The sequence below is a fragment of the Cervus canadensis genome, chromosome 4 (genome assembly GCF_019320065.1).
Source record: "Cervus canadensis isolate Bull #8, Minnesota chromosome 4, ASM1932006v1, whole genome shotgun sequence".
Classification (NCBI taxonomy): domain Eukaryota; kingdom Metazoa; phylum Chordata; class Mammalia; order Artiodactyla; family Cervidae; genus Cervus; species Cervus canadensis.
The window spans coordinates 92,204,218-92,210,318 of NC_057389.1; positions in this window are offsets into that span (position 1 = coordinate 92,204,218).

Genomic DNA, 6,101 nt, shown 5'->3' on the forward strand with positions numbered 1-6,101 from the left:
CGCCCAGATAACACCGAGATTTCTCGAGAAGCGACCGCAGCAGGCCCAGGCACTTCCAGACGCCTATGAACCCTGGAGGGGAAGACTCAAGGCGCATCACATCCGGGGCGCTGCATCTCCCACGGATGGGCGCTCCTACTCCCCCACTCATCGCTTCCCCTTTCAGTCTGGACCTCGGCCACGGGGGCGTCTTTACAGCTTTTAGGGAAAAAAAGAAGGAAGCCTCGTGGTCCTGACGCAGCGAGTTGCTGTTCCCAGGCTCCACGGGGAAACCGAGGACAAAGACCTTGACCTGGGCGGGGAGCGCGAGCGCTCGAACCCTTGCCCTCTGCAGGGAAACTGAGGCAGCTCCCAGGCCCCGGAATGGGGGAGGAGAGGAGGCGCTCAAACCCCCGCCCTCTGCGCGCAGCTTCTGAAACTCCAGCCCCAGGCGCCAGCAGTGAATCTGTGCGGGTGTTCGCCCGGGCTTGTTCTATTTGCATTTGGAGGGAGGGGGCGCGGGATGCTGGGAGGTCCCGCGCTGCGCACTTAAGCGCTCGCACGCCATTGCCCCCAGCTTCAGGCCACGCCTGCGCGGGTGGTCCACAGACTCGGCAACCGCCCCTTCAAGGCTAGGGATCCTGGAGTCTCCAAGCGCGGAGCACCGCCGCCTTAGGCTTCCTGTTGTGGGGCGCGCGCCGCGTCGCCATGGAGACCAGAGAAGGGCCAAGAAGGTCGCGCGGCAGAAGGGGAAGGGAGGATCACTCAGGGACGCTCGAACCCGTCCCCCGGGGAAGGGGCTGCGAGTCACTGCCCAGCCAGAAAAGCATTCCTCGCTCAGTCCAGATTGTTCCTAAGGAATTTCCACGGGGATCTTTCTTCTTAAGGGTGGAGGGTGCTGAATTCCCGCCCCAAAAGGCCTGGGGAAAAGTGCCGAGTCGGGGCCGGGGACGTCCCTGGGAAGGTCTGGGAAAATCCTCCGCTGGGGTCACTTTCCGGCGGGTTTTTAGCAAGTTCAGACCACTGTTTATTTTGGACCCAGCCCCCAGTGCGTGGGCGGAGAGCTCCCCCGCGCGGCCCAAGTTTTACGGCGGTTTTAAAACGTAAACCGTGGTTCTTCCTTCTCTAGCTCCACAGTGGCTTAAACAGTGTTGACAGACTAGAGTGTGGACTTCCTGGTAGCTCAGTGATAAGAAATCCGCCTGCCAGCGGAGGGGACACGGGTTAGATCTCTGATTTGAGAAGATCCCACATGCCTTGGAGCAACTAAGCCCATGCGCCACGACTATTGAGCCTGTGATCTAGAGCCTGGGAGCCACAACTAACTGAGTCCCCGTCCTACAACTACAGAAGTCCAAGCGCCCTAGAGCCTGTGCTCCGCAAGGAGAAAAACTAAAGATTCCCCAAGTGGAAGCAGAAGATGGAGGATCACCCAAGCAACAACTAAGACTCAACACAGATAAATAAATGCATAAGTGTTTAAAAAATAAAACATATGGAGACATAGCTTGTGCTCAGTGCTAAGAAAAAAATAAAGCAGGGAAGGGAATAGGAAATGTGAGGGTTCAGGAAACTTTAAATAGAGTATCGTGGGAAAGACTGAGAAGGTGATATTGAGCCAGGAATAGAGGGAGGTGAGGAGCGAGTCCTGATTATATCAGGGCAGGAATGTACCAGGCAAAGTGCACTGGATGTGCAAAGGCCCTGAGGTTGGAATTGACTTAAGGAAAAGCCAGGAGGCTGCTGTTGCTGAAGGGCAGGGAGGGAGGGAATTGGGGGAGAGGCGGGCAGGGAGGGAATGAGTAGAGCATGGGCTGGGGAGAACTTTGACTTTTCCTCTGAGTGAAGTGGGAGCCATGGAGGGTTCTGAGCAGAGGGGAGACACCCCTGACTCGGGCATTTACAAGCACCCGCCCTGAGACAGCAGGAGCTACAGTAGCCTGTTGGGGTGGGGGAGGTTTGGTGGAGGACAGGGTGGAATCAGGAAACTGGGAGCCTGGAGTGGGCCATGGAGACTGGAGATGTGGTCCAATTTGGCATTCATTTTGGCAGCAGGGCACATTGCACTTTTGGGACTTGAGGCAGAGCAGAGTCAAGGTCAGCTCCTTGGTCCTGCTCTGATGTCCTGAAGGGGTGGAGGGCCATTTCCTGAGATAAGGATGGGGTGATAATGAGGGACAGTTTGGCAGAAGACACTTGCACTCTCTGTCTGCACTCCCTTTGTTCTTTCTTGAAAGAAAGGGAAGCAGATGCTCCCCCATCCCCTTTCCAAAGCCACCGGGAAGGGCAGGGCTTCCTCCAGGGTGCCAGGCAGTCTCAGGAAGGGCGGAATGGCTCCAGTGCAGACCAGAGGCTGTGCACCAGGGCAGAAGTACCCAAACCCCACTCCAGGGAGCTATGCCTGCTCGGAACTCATCCTGAGCTCAGGTGTGACCACCTTGCTGTTCCCTTCAACTGGAATTCGCTTCCTCTCATCCCTGATGGAGCCAGCCCTTTCTTGGGGCCTCAGCCCCCACTTACAAGCTTTCCTGAGGACTTCCCTGGTGGTACAGTGGATCAGAATCTGCCTGTCAATGCAGGAAATAATGGTTCCTTCCCTGGTCCAGGAAGATCCCACATGCCTCGGAGCATTTAAGCCCATGCACCTGAGCCCAAGTGCAGCAGCTACTGAAGCCCTCACACCTAGAACCTGTGCTCCACAACAAGAGGAGCCACTGCAATGAGAAGCCAGCTATCCGCAACTAGAAAAATGTCCAAGCAGTAATGAAGACCCAGTGCAATCATAAATAAATACATTCAGTTCAATTCAGTTCAGTCGCTCAGTCATGTCCAGCTCTTTGCAACTTCGTGGACTGCAGCATGCCAGGCTTCCCTGTCCATCACCAACTCCCAGAGCTTGCTCAAACTCATGTCCATCGAGTTGGTGATGCCATCCAACCATCTCATCCTCTGTCTTTCCCTTCTCCTCCTGACTTCAATCTTCCCCACAATCAGGGAAATTAAAAAACACACACACACACACACACACAAAAACCTTTTCCCAATGCTCCTCTGGCCCCTTCCATCCTGGGCCACAGCCTAATCATTCCCTGTCACTTCCTCTAATGGTTTCATTACTGAAACTCATTCACTGGTTGAAATTCTTTTGACTGACTTGATTATATACCTCCATTTGCATGAGTGCCAGGCCAGGGAACCTCTCAGCCTCAGCACCTGAATCAGTGTTCAGTCATTAGAGGCAGATGGTCAACAGTATTGGTTGAATGAATGAACTTCATTTATTCTCCACATTCCGTACATGCTGTTCTTCCAACCCAGGAATCCTTTCCGACTGCTTTTATGAAAGGTACTAGAGGATTTCATCCCCCAGGTTGTAACAGGGCTAGGGACACAAGGTCCAGACATCTTTTTACTTTTTTGACTCCCAGGCTCTTTGTTTTAGCGAGCAGGCTTAGTAGTTGCCACACTTGGGCTTAATTGCTCTGTGGCAAATTCCCTGACCAGGGATCAAACCTGCAACTCCTTCATTGGACAGTGGATTCTTAACCACTGGACAACCAGGGAAGTCCTCTTTTCTCTTTCATTTTTTTTTAAAGCTGCAAGTTTGCAAGAACTCAGTTTCCTAACCTGGGATTGAACCCGGCCCCCGAAATGAAGGTGCCAAGTCCCAAACACTGGATCACCAGGGAATTCTCAGCTATCTTTTCAAAAGAACAGCTTTGTTTCCTTCAGATAAATATCCAGGAGTGGAATGGCTGGAGCACACATTAGTTCTATTTTATTGAAATAGAGTTGACTTATAATGTTTTGGATAGTTCTATTTTTAATTTTCTGAGGAACCTCCATATTGTTCAGGCCCTAGTCTGAGTAACATTCCATTGCAAGGCCAAATCAGGTTTTGTCTTTCATTCATGGATAGACTTTGGTAGTTTCCACCTTTTGGCTCTTCTGAATCATGGTGCTATCAGCATTCCTGTACAAGTGTTTGTATGAACATTTTTTCATTTCTTCTGAGTGTCTACCTGGGAGTGGAAATGTTGAGTCACATGGTGATTTTGTGTTGAACGTTTTGAGGAACTGTGAGACTGTTTTCCCTGGCAGCTGTACCATTTTACATTCCCACCAGCAACAAACAAATATTCCAGGGTTCCAATTTCTCCGCATCTTTGCCAACATATATTTTGTTTAATTATTATGGTGATCGTCATCCTAATGGGTGTGTGTTAGTGGCCCAGTCCTGTTCGACTCTTTGCAACCCAATTGACTGTAGCTTGCCAGGCGCCTCAGTCCATGGGATTCTTCAGGGAAGTATACTGGAGTGGGTAGCCATTCCATTCTCTAGGGGATCTTCCTAATGCAGGGAGTGAACCTGGGTCTCCTCCACTGCAGGCAGATTCTTTACTGTCAGAGCCACCAGAGTGGAAAGTGGTATCTCACTGTGGTTCCCCAGTCCTTCTGACATGTCCAGTGGTGAACCCAAAACAGAGCTGTGATGTGCGGCTGTGACATGCAGGTACCAGCAAGTGCTGAGGGGATGGGGCCAAAGGGCAACAGACACGCGCTGTGACCTTGAGAAGCCACTTCCCCTGGTGATACCTTGATGGCCTCAGCTGCAGAAAGGGATGGTAATGCATACTGCAGAGGGTTGGAGTGAGATTTCAGTAAGACCATTAGGGAACGTCCCTGGTCATCCAGTGGTTAAGAATCCATCAGGTTTAATCCCTGGTCCAGGAAGACTCCACATGACTCGGGGCAGCTAAGCTGGTGCACACAAATTCTGAGCCCACGCTCTAGAACCCCTGCTCTGCAACAAGAGAAGCCACTGCAATGAGAAGCCCTCATGCCACAACTACAGAATAGTATCCCCTCCCCGCTTGCTGCAATTAGAGAAAGCCTGCAAGTACTAAAGACCGACGCAATCAAAAATAAATAAATAAAAACTAAAAACAAACAAACAAACCAACCCAACATCATTCACGGGACTTCCCTAGTGGTACAGTGGTTAAGAATCTGCCTTCCAATGCAGGGGACACAGGTTCAATCTTCGCTCAGGGAACTAACATCCCACAGGCCTCAGGGCAACTAAGCCCTTGAAACTACTGAGCTTGTGAACTTTAGAGCCCATGCTCCACAATAAGAGAAGCCCACTTGCCCCAACAAAGACCGGCACAACCAAAAGAATGAATGAGTAAATAAATAGATAAATAAAATTCAAAAGACCATTCATGTACTGGGAGAACAGATAGCAGTAGTTGCAAGTTGTCTGTTTCCTTACGACTGGGCTCTGAGAATCCCACCTCAAACTTCCTGGTCAGGACCACAGACTTCCTTCTTTTTCCCCACAGATGAGTCCACTCTCGCATCACAGTTCCTCATAACAGCCCTAGGGTGGAAAGCAAAACTGCGTGGCGTGTGGATGTTGATCAGAACAGAACTTGGCTCCTCCATCCACTCAGTTCAGTTCAGTCCCTCAGTCGTGTCCAACTCTTTGTGACCCCATGGACTGCAGCCTGCCAGTCTTCCCTGTCCATCATGAACTCCTGGAGCTTACTCAAAGTCATGTCCATTGAGTGGGTGATGCCATCCAACCATCTCATCCTCTGTTGTCCCCTTCTCCTCCTGCCTTCGATCTTTCCCAGCATCAGGGTCTTTTCCAATGACACTTCACATCAGGTGGCCAGAGTACTGGAGTTTCAGCTTCAGCATCAGTCCTTCCAATGAATATTCAGGACTGATTTCCTTTAGGATGGACTGGTTAGACCTCCTTGCAGTCCAAGGGACTCTCAAGAGTCTTCTCCAACACCATAGTTCAAAAGTAGCAATTCTTTGGCCCTCAGCTTTCTTTATAGTCCAACTCTCACATCCATACATGACTACTGGAGAAACCATAGCTCAGTGAAAGTTTATTCTGTGGCAGACTCTGCCCTGCCACTGGCTGTGAATCCTGCGCGGGACTCAGGTCCACAACAGCCTCTCTTTCAAATCTCTGAACTTGGTGTTGGATGGGAGCCCAGGTCAGGCTTCTCCCGGCTGGAGGCCCTGCTAGAGCAGAAGGGCCTGGTCCCCCAGCTGTTGACCCTCTGTCTGTCCCCCTTGCCCCCTCTCACCAGCCTTTGGGTCTC